The sequence below is a fragment of the Cryptomeria japonica genome, chromosome 4, assembly GCF_030272615.1.
Source record: "Cryptomeria japonica chromosome 4, Sugi_1.0, whole genome shotgun sequence".
NCBI classification, from domain to species: Eukaryota; Viridiplantae; Streptophyta; class Pinopsida; order Cupressales; family Cupressaceae; genus Cryptomeria; species Cryptomeria japonica.
The window spans coordinates 547,788,942-547,799,915 of record NC_081408.1 but is presented as its reverse complement, the minus strand read 5'-3'; the positions used below and the strand labels follow the sequence as shown (position 1 = coordinate 547,799,915).

Sequence of the window (10,974 nt, the reverse complement as noted above, 5' to 3'; positions counted from 1 at the left end):
GCATCTAAAATTGATATTCCTCCATCCAACCCTCTCAAATTTGTTCCTCCATCACCTTCTTCATCCATTTTGGGCCCTTATGTCCCAAAATCCCAAGCTATTCCTCCATCCAAATCTCACAATCTGAGATCCATTTTTCCTCCATCAGTCCATCACCCCTCAAGGTGTGTTCCAATGTTGACCTTGCCTTCATTTCCATCCAGTGAAGCCCAATTCTTCCAATACCCTATCCATTATCCAATGCATATTTTCCATCCTTCGATCTCTTTGATCCCATCCTTTGCATAAATCCTTGCCTTAGTTTCGTCTTATTTTTCATGTCCTTATCCTACCAACGTCTTTGAGCATACTTTTAAAGGTCATGGTCCATTTTTTTTTCAAGGCTACTATCCAAACAAAAAGATTCTTGAGTCCTTCTTCCATCCCCTATCATGTGTCCATCTTCTATTGAAAAAGTCAAAATACAAAAAAAAAAGTGAGAAAAAAAGAAAAAAGAAAAAAAGTAAAGCAAAAATAATTCGTCCACTGGTGAAAACCTGGCAAACAGGCGCCTTGGGCAAGTACCATGATGAAAACCTTGCAAATAGGTGTCATGCTTAATCTATGAACTTCTTGCATACCATACTTTGGGACAGGTTTAATCCTATCATATCCTTTTGTCCTTTATTGTTCCATTATTCTATCAAACCCCTGTCATTACCCTTCATATCCTATTGTCCCTCATGTCCAGTTTCCCTTTCCACCTTTGATCTTGACAAGGCTGAGGATCGTCATGAGCATCATGCATCTTGTTTGTAGCTTTTAGTCCATCATAGCTTTTGGTCTTTATCCATTTGCTTATTATAACCTTTCATCCATATTCCCTAGCTTATTACAACTTTCTGCCACTATCCCTTAGCCAATCCCGACCTTCAGTCCATGTCCCTTATCCATTCTTGGTCTTACTTATCCTATCCATATCTTATCACTATCCATACACTCTTTCTGTCCCTTGATCTTGATCTGACATAAGGACGTGAAATGCAAAACATGTTTTTCAAAACCTCGACATATCCCTCATGCCATGTCACTACTTTACATTGTCATATCCAGTCTCTTATCCCATTGTCTCCATAATAAAAGGCTTTTGTCTTCCCTCTATCCACCAACATTTCAGAAAGCCTATTTATTCACCTGTCATATTCCTTGCCTTGCTAGACACTGGGGGCAAAATCATAAAAATTGAAAAATGTCCTGAAATAATTTTAAAAAATTGAAAAATGTCCTGAAATAATCCAAAAAACATCGAAAAAATGTCTTAAAATAATTCAAAAACATTCATAAAATGTCTTGAAAAAATCCCTAAAAAATCATATAATGTCCTGAAAAAATCCCTAAAAATCAAATAATGTCCTGAAAAAATCCCTAAAAAGTCAAATAAAGTCCTGAAAAATGAACAAAACAAATTGTAAAAAACTCAAAATTCCTACAAAGTGAAACACATCAAAATCCAAAAACAATTTCTTTGGCATTTTGCATTTTGTCAATAAATGGTCCCCTTTGTGCATAGACAGATTGCTGAGCATACATCCAATGATAATCAATCAAACATTGTGCTTTAATGAAATCACGCATTAACCGATGAACTATTCGACCAAGCAAGCATTCAACCTGATCATAGCTGTCACATCCATCCAAATAGCATCAACGTTACCATTGGTCCTTGTCAATATTATCATGGGTCTTATATAGGGTGTGGTATTCTCAAAACCAGACTGTGTCCTATCTTCAACGGGGTACCGCATTCCCTGAAACTAGACAGCATGATCATTCTTGTTTTCCACTTTTGAAAATGACGATCAGACTGTTTGTTTGACTTGATTGAATTTGTGCGTCTTATCTTTTTACTGATTTATCTTTGGCTTCGATCATGTTCCTATGTTGCTCGATGATGTCACAGAGTGATTTAGAGTGACCGGGATGGTTCATGGTCCCTTTTCTTTTTTTGTTGTGTTTTTTGTTTGTGGAATGTTTGTCACAAACTGGGGCAACTATATCATTGGGTGTCTATGATAAGTATGTTTGCTTTGTGAACGCCGCACAGACCTCGACCCTTGATGTATGCACCCTAAGATGCTTCACTCATTCCTTGTGTGCGATGTGTCTGTCTTTTGCAAAAGGGGTTGCATTCCAGCTCTGGCCTTCAATGCCATGATGCTCTGCATCCACTTTGCTACAATAAATAAAGGTTCTCACCTACTTATGTGAATTTGTGAAAGCAAGTTTTCCTTCATCTCTAACTGTCCTCTGTCTAATTTCTTCTTACTAACATTTCTTCTATCAGTCTTGGCAGTCCGTTCGGTCTAGTGCACACTATCTTGCGCTTGTGCAACATCAAGCTGCACCTATGTACCTTACACAGGCACAGAACATCTCTACACAGACGTAGAATGCGCCTTCATAGGCGCAGATCTGCATTTTTCCCTCCCCTGTGGGCCCCGCAATGTTCCACAATCAAGCAAAATTCATGAAATTGAACATATGGGTTTTTGAGCTACATACTGCTACTCCCATGTCATCCGGTTGTCTGTAGATGCGTACAAGTTTCCCAAGGTGATCTACCATTGGAATGTTCGCCATCTCTCTGCAAGGGTCCTTTTTCCTGAGCAACAACTCCTCCACTTTGGCCAGTGCAAATGAACTCTTTTCATTCTCCTTGTCTCCTATATAGATCTTTGTCAGTACTTAGATGGATGTGCATGCTCTCCATCTTATGATGGTCATGGTCTTTTGCGCCTTCCACTGCTTGTCCTTTATGCATCCGACCTTCAATTTTTGATCCGTTCGAACCTATCGTCTTCTGTCATTCTTATCTATCACTTGGCCTCTTTTCTGGATTTTTCCGGCCAATTCCTCGAGGGGGCATGCATATGTTATTGTTATTGTCTGGGGCATTTTCATTATTGTTCTTTGAAACAACGCTTAGAATCGCATTGTCTCAAAGAGGGGCAAAATGTAGACATCTAAAAATGGTCAACGCTTGTGGAGTCATACTTTAACATTTGTGCATTGCCTTATTTTAGGGGTCTTGTGTCGCATTAACATTTCTTCTAAGTTGTGCACTTGGTCTTTATCATTTGTGAGCATCGAGTCCTTCTTCTGCATTCCTCATTTTTCTCGCTTTCGAATTAGGCCTTGTCGATAGCAATCTTTAGTCATGATTTTGGTTGATCTTATCCTGTCGCATCATGGTACGTGCTCATTTATCATCATTTTGGACATTGTCAATCCTAATCGATGATAGAATTAGGGTTTTGTCCTCTTGTCAATCTTTCAATCATCTTTATCTTGTTAGTAATCATTTGCGATTATCAACTTGTCAATCTCGTCATTTTGCGATCGATTCGTCATCGATCCTTGTCCTTGTCAATCTTGTCATTTTGCGATTGATTCATCATCGATCCTTGTCCTTTTCAATCATGTCAATTTGGATTGATTAGTCATTGTTCCTCGTCAATTGGGACCTATCAATTTGATCTCCTTGTCAATCTTGGTCAATTTGTCATTGATTTTTGTCAACCAATCTCAATCATTTATCAACATTGGTCCTTTGTCAATCAGAATCATGATCGAACCTACATTAATTTCTTATTGTCTTGACCTAATTCCTTGTCCTCTTATTTCTAGGGTTTTATGATTTGTTCATTTAATCCTTTTCTTCTTCTTTGTGGGTTAAATAAATCTATTTATTTAGTCCTAGGTCTCTTTCATGAATTAATTAATGGATAAAAACCTATTAATTAATTCACCTAATTTCTATTTCTCCTATTTTCTTTAATTTTTTCTAATTTTTCCCCTAATTTCACTCCCTCATTTTCTCCTATGTTTATGCTTCCATATGTTGCAATCATGGAGGCTATTTTCTCTCTTCCCTTTTGTCATGGGAATGGCATTTCAATCTTGTCATAATTTGTCATAATTTGTCATACACCTTGCATAGAAATTGTCATACATTTGTCATAATTTTGCCATTCTTGATTTGAATTTTCTTTCAAATGTCTTCATGCTAATCTTGTCCTCTCTCCAATTTGTCTATAAATTGGATGATTTTCTTCAATGAAGGGAATCAATCACATTTTCGAGTAACCTTATACTGCGAATGATTTTCAATTTCCTGATCTACAGCAACCATACCACATAACACCATTTGTACGTGGAAAACCCGAAAAGGGAAAAACCATGGTGGGAAGCCTAACCATAATCAAATGATACTTCTGCAAAAACTATGTGATACAATGAGGGGCCTACACATGTAGGAAGGCACACTACCTATAGCATATTGCTCATTACAAAAGAGTCTCACTGACTACAGAGAGGTTATAACCACCTCAAGATAAATGGACAACAATCCGGAATAATGAACTACCAGAGATAGCATCTACCATGCCTGATTACAGTCCCCGTTAAGCTCAATACCGAAGGCCTTTGACCTCTTCCTTAAACCCAATTCGATCACCTATGATCGACCAAATCTCCTTCGTATATGATATTAAATTTTTATTTCCACACTAGTACATTCGGGGCTAATTTCCGATGGTTGATTATCGGAATTGCGACTACTTTTCGTCGGACTGCTGACAAAAGTAGTTGTCAAAAACTCGTCGTCGAACTTGTCAACGATGCCTCTAACTGTCGGAAATACGACAACCCCATGGACTCTACTGATGGTGGGCATGATCGTTGTTTCGGTCAAAAAAGTCATTGGACATACAACACCCTCGTCAGATGTTTGTTTAGATTGCATCGGAATGTCGACGGAAGTTTGAAACTTTGCACCGATGGGGATGTTGTTTGTCTGACGGTTTTGTCCTCGATCCATTAATATGCATCAACGACCGTCTGACGAGGAAGTTCTGTCGGACATACAACATCCTTGTTGGATGTTTATGTACTTTGAGTCAGAATTTCGACGATTCCAGAAACTTTGCACTGACAAGAATGTTGTTGGTCCGACGATTCCATCGTCGGTGGAAAGCTTAGTCTTCATTGTAATTCCAACAAACATTTATTAAAAAAATTAATTATTATTATCTAGACGTAAACCAAACCTCATTGATATGTACAGCAAATGATATTCTATCTCCATCTGCTACCAATAGGGGGCATAGGTTTGAAGCTAATATGAGGCACACTGGTTTCAAGCTAATATGATCAGGCGCACCATGGTTGAGATGGTCCAACTCCTAAGAGGACTATGTGAACCACTAAGTACTGGTAAACCTATTAAAAATGGTGCTGATAGGGAATTAGCTAACCCAAATACAAGAGTCTTTAAATCCAATTAGGGAGATGAAATGACTTTATCTATCTTATCTAAGTTAGTTGTTCTTGGGAGCTACCAAAACTTATCTACTATATATATACATGAAATGAATTTATCTACTATATATACACATATTTCTTATAAGTATATCCCAAATTGATAATCTCATATAAAGTGCCATCCTATGTCAATACATGACATATACCTATTGAATGACATGTATATATCTCATACTAAGTAGTCACTCGTTATTATATATTCAACATATATTCAAAGACGATAATCATGCATTTCAGACTACATGAATATCCTCTTTAATAAAATAAATCACATGTACAAGGTTATTGGGTTGATCGAGTCCAATAGAAAAGTACAATAGGTAAAGATAGTGTATATATATCTCATACTAAGTAGTCACTCGTTATTATATATTCAACATATATTCAAAGACAATAATCATGCATTCCAGACTACATGAATATCCTCTTTAATAAAATAAATCACATGTACAAGGTTATTGGGTTGATCGAGTCCAATAGAAAAGTACAATAGGTAAAGATAGTACTAAAAATAATGTTACTAGCATCTTAAAAGAAAACATAAATGCATTATGACCACCCACAAAACACTTGATATAAAATAGTTCCAACCTTTCTTTTGTTTAAGTCCACCCGACCACGTGGAACCCTTAGGTCCACCCCATTGTGCTTGTGGAGATAGTTCCAAATAGTCAATCAAAGTATACAAGGGGGATGATAGGCTCACACATGCCATACACGATGCATACATGACACAAGTAATGGAACAATATAGTGCAACATCAATAGAGAAGGATGATACCAAGTCATGAATCCACATATGGTCACTACTTTAAAACTACACAAGGCATTAGATTCTAGAGTGCAGTGGAGGAAGTGTCATCGTATGTCTCTTCACACAAGTCCCAATGCTCCATGTGCGGGCTTGCCTTTCATTGTATGTGCTCATGGGGATGCACCATGTGGAACCAATAATTCTCTCATATGGACAAGAACGACAATCACACAATCCCTATGCTACATGAGTGGGTATGTCTCTTTGGACAAGTCCCAACGCTTCATGTGCAGGCATGCCTTTCATCGTATGTGCTACATGGGGACAGACCATATGGAACCAAGCATTCTCTCATGTGAATGAGAAAAATTATCACATAATCCTTGTGTGAGTGGGCATTCCTCTTTGCACAAGTCCCAACGCTCCATGTGTGAGCATGCCTTCCCAAAACACCCTTGGTGTTGTGATAGCCTTCAAGGCATGCTCAAGGAACCAATTTTCTTGTTATTTGTTTTAACCCAAGTCTATTGTTATTTTATCACTTGATTACAAAACTCCCCAAACACGAATGCCAAGCATACCAGGTATGTTGATGGACGAGGGACAGGAGTGGGAGCCACTTCCTAGTCTCACTCTAGGACTAAGCTCATGTCATATCTAAATGCAAGACATCTCAAATACATCGTCAGTGGAAAGCTAAAAAATGCCATTTTCATACATAAGAAAGACATACTCAATTGGGAACAACACCAAGAGAACGGATGCAACTCATCATTCTTTCTTCTTGAAAACTCAACTCTTCTTGTTTCACCTTCCTTCACTAGGCTTCACCAAGATGCCCAAATAGAACTATCAACCTCACCAACTTGTTCCAGTACTTCCTAGGGTCTCTAAATACCCTATTCCACTTTACCCAATAGGCTTCACTCACCCTATCACTTGGTTCTCTCACAAACCCTTACTCGAGTCCTTAAATAGGCCAATCCCTAGTAGCCTTGTTTAGCGGGTATTCTAACCTTTACTAAAAATAATCCCAAAACACTTGCAAAAAAAATTATATATCTGGATACACTTTTGGAAGTTACATAACTTATGTGAAAATAAACTATGGTGCTTTTGGACAAAATACTCAGACCAGCACCCTGCTACACACCAACTATGCCCAATTAGCCCTCTTTTCCAAAGCAAGTACCAACAAATGGTATGAACACAACTCCAAACCAAAAAAAAGTCTTGAAATTTTTTCCAAAACCATATATTTTCCAGGTTTCAAGACAATACACACTCATTTGATTGGTTAGATACTAAACCCCCCTTTTTAGGCCTAAAAAACTAGGGCCTCCTTGTTCAAACCCCAAAAATCACTTCCAGATCTTGAAAATTGGTATTTACCATGAATTTACCATCCCCTAACACTGTTTCACATAGAAACACTACCTCCTTAAGGTATATCTTCTGCTGCTATACACATGCCTCCATTTTCATGCTTTTCTTCACTCAATCTCTTACCCTAGGGTATCAACACTTCATCTCCATGTTATTTCCTGCACATATAAGGTTAGAGACACATATAATACAATATTAATAACCCATTCCACAAGAAAAAACAACCACATAAAGTGGAATGGGTCACATTTGCATTGTGACTCTCAAAACTCCCTAAAACAATCACCTACAACAGATTTTAGAACAACCAATAGGACTATATCAGATTTGAATGTAAAACCTTCAGTAACAGTATCAAATTATATTAGAAACACTCCTCTACATTTCTAAATTCATTTCCAATAAAAAAATGAAGCAAAGAAGAAGAGTTTCAAACCAATAAAGTGTAGATTTTAGAGAAAAATTGCAAGGAAAACCTTGTAGTTTTATTGCCAAACCCCAAACTCTTACAATGCCAAGAAAATCCGACCCTCAACCTCTTCAGTTTGGATAACTGCAAACATATTTAAACCTCTTCCCTTCATGGAAACCGAAAACCAACTCTTAACCAACCATACAACCACTTTTGGGTGTTTACAACTTTAATTTATTGTCAAATTGACACTTTTAGTTGTCAATTGACAAGTTTTTAACCTTTTTGCATCTTGACACTTTCTAATTAACTTTATTACATTAATATTGGATGGAATGTGTGGAAGAGATGTGTGGGACCCCTGCACACCCCATAGAAGCATTTAGAAGCCATAAAAAAGTGCCATAGACCAAATATTAATTACTGTCCTAAGGGTACCAATTGTGACAATCACAAGTTTACCAGTGATACTTCCTACTCAAACAAGTTGTGTTTGGAAACCCCACTAGGTGTGTATATGTAATGGTAATGAAATATCCTAAGAGTGTCCCTTACATTAGTATGCACAAACCTTGGTGTCACAACGGTGTTGGTGTGGCCTTGGGCCAATGGTGGTTGACTATTACAATTAGGACAATGATCTCAAACACAATTTACGGTGTTTATAACTCTAATGTCCTAATATACTTGTATATATTTTCACAAAACAATTAACAACCCAACCATAGCTATTAATAAGATTTCCCCATAAAATGCATGCAAAACGTATCATCATTGATAGGATAAATGACTTGCATTTAGTAAGAGACCTCAATGAGTGGAGTTTCATGCTAAAAAGAGTACTTGCAATAAAGATATTGAAATCAACGAGACATTATGCATTCAAAAATCCACAAGGAAGATCTAATATTTATGAATGAAATTGCAAATCAATCTAAGTTACATGTTTGATATCTTACTTATATCATGGCAACATAAAATGTATATATGCACTCAACATACCTCTTTGCTTGTTTATTTGAGAATGTTGCTAGGAATTAATAGGTTAATGATACATTGATCTACACATGAATCACTTGTACTTTCTCGATACTTTCATCCCTTGGTCAAGGCCGTGTACCCCCTTACACTTGAATATTGTTTCCACCCTCATGATTACTTGAAGTCCATGCTCAAATCACACTAAATGACAATAGTTAGTACACAATAGTGACCATAGCCAAGGAAGCCTAAATTTACTATACTCAACATAATTAGAAATAACTAAATCATCTGGACCATTATTCATAACATAGCCTCTTTTTCACATCATGGAAGGCCAAAATTACAAGGATCACGCTTCTTCGAAGGAGCCATTGTTCAGAGCCACCAGACTATCAACAAGAGTAGAAGCTATTAGACTCATACAATTTTAGGACATATAAAGAGTTGAATCAGAAGCGAGATCATGAAGCATACAATAGAGAGGTATTCATGAAATAGACATCTGAAAACATCTCATTCATGAAGTAACAAAATGCTAAAGAAAATGACAAGTAATAAAAAAACTTACAAGGATGAGGCATATTCATAACTTTTGCAGTCTCGCCATGGATATCAACACTAGAAGCAACTCATATTGTTAGTGTACATACAAGACAAGATGGGAGTTCATTATACCCAACAACTTATGGTGTTGTTGTTCGTGTTGGCTCTGTTGGACCCAGCAATTAAGATTCAATATACATTATTCAATAAGATTAACTATGCAACATAATGAAATATTGAAAAGTGTGTTATCTTGTTGAGCTTCTCTTGGTTTCGAAAATAGTTTAATATTTTCTACTTAACAGGGCCAACCACGTGAAGGTGGAAGCTCATTTGGCCCCTTCCCCCCCTAACATCACTCTAAATTCCCCGTTAACATCTTATAACATTCATTATTTCTTTCTTTCTTTCTACGATTAATAAAATATAACATTCATTCATTAATATCAAATAACGTTCATTAACACATAACATTCATTAACAATAATTAACATGCAGCATTCATCAATATTAATTAACACATATCATCCATAACCATTAATTAGCACATAATTACATTTACTAACACAAAAATCAGTCATTATCAAATAAGGTAGATTACAATCATTTCTTTTTTTGTGTTTTCTTTGAAGCTATGAAAAGACTAAGTGGAACATCGGTTTCTTCATCATTTCTCCCCTCTGTAGTTGTTTCACCCTTTGCTTGCGATCTCGATGTATGCCTAGTCCTAAACCTGAGGACGAGGACACTGAAGCGAAGGGGGGTCCTCTGCAATAACAAAGAAATGGGTTAAATTCAAAACATTTTTTATTATTGTTACAAGTATTTCATTAATTTAAAGAACATAACTGTTGCGCTCTTTACCCGATGGGGCCACATCATTTTGTCTAGCCTCAACCTCAGCATGTTGAACACCCTCTAGATCATCTGGAGTTGAAATACTAAAGGTTACATTAATGTTGAACACCAATTGCAATTATATGTGTTTAAAGGAATAACAGTGGTCCTCTTTACCTGAGTGGGGAACATCACGTTCCTGATGTTGTGTACCCAGATCATGCTCCACTTGGTCACCACTGACTACATGCTCTAAAATATTAACAAAAAAGGTTACATTAATTACTACTCTAATTAAAAATTAAGATGTTTAATTATATTAATAACTACATAAATAAATTTGAATAGCAAATGAATACCTCCACTACTGGGATGCACATCCGAACCTTCATGTGCAGGTGGTGTTTCACGATTAGCAGGTTGCATTCCAATGTCATACACACAAATATAGTCACTTTATGTTGGAACTCAACATCAATTAGAGTATTGGTAAAGTATTCAATTTGAAACAATTTTCATTTAGCATATTTACCTGTGTGACGGATGCACTCGAATATTGTATATGCCCACTCAATTCTCATAGTCGATCAGCCATGATTGAATAGCCTTGCTGGTAGGCAATTTTCTTGTCATCTTCTATGGGCGCTCTATTGAATTCAGAGCCCTACATTTTTGCTTGGTATCATGAATTTTGCTT

General features: G+C 36.8%; 1 long non-coding RNA gene across 1 annotated transcript; it reads right to left on the bottom strand.

Moving 5' to 3' along the window:
* Positions 1 to 10,127: 10,127 nt before the first annotated feature.
* Positions 10,128 to 10,592, bottom strand: LOC131034996 (uncharacterized). The gene is made up of 3 exons (XR_009103873.1): positions 10,455 to 10,592; positions 10,305 to 10,367; positions 10,128 to 10,208 (listed from the first exon to the last, which is right to left on the bottom strand). It is a non-coding gene; the product is annotated as an uncharacterized LOC131034996 (long non-coding RNA).
* Between the last annotated feature and the right edge of the window lie 382 nt (positions 10,593 to 10,974).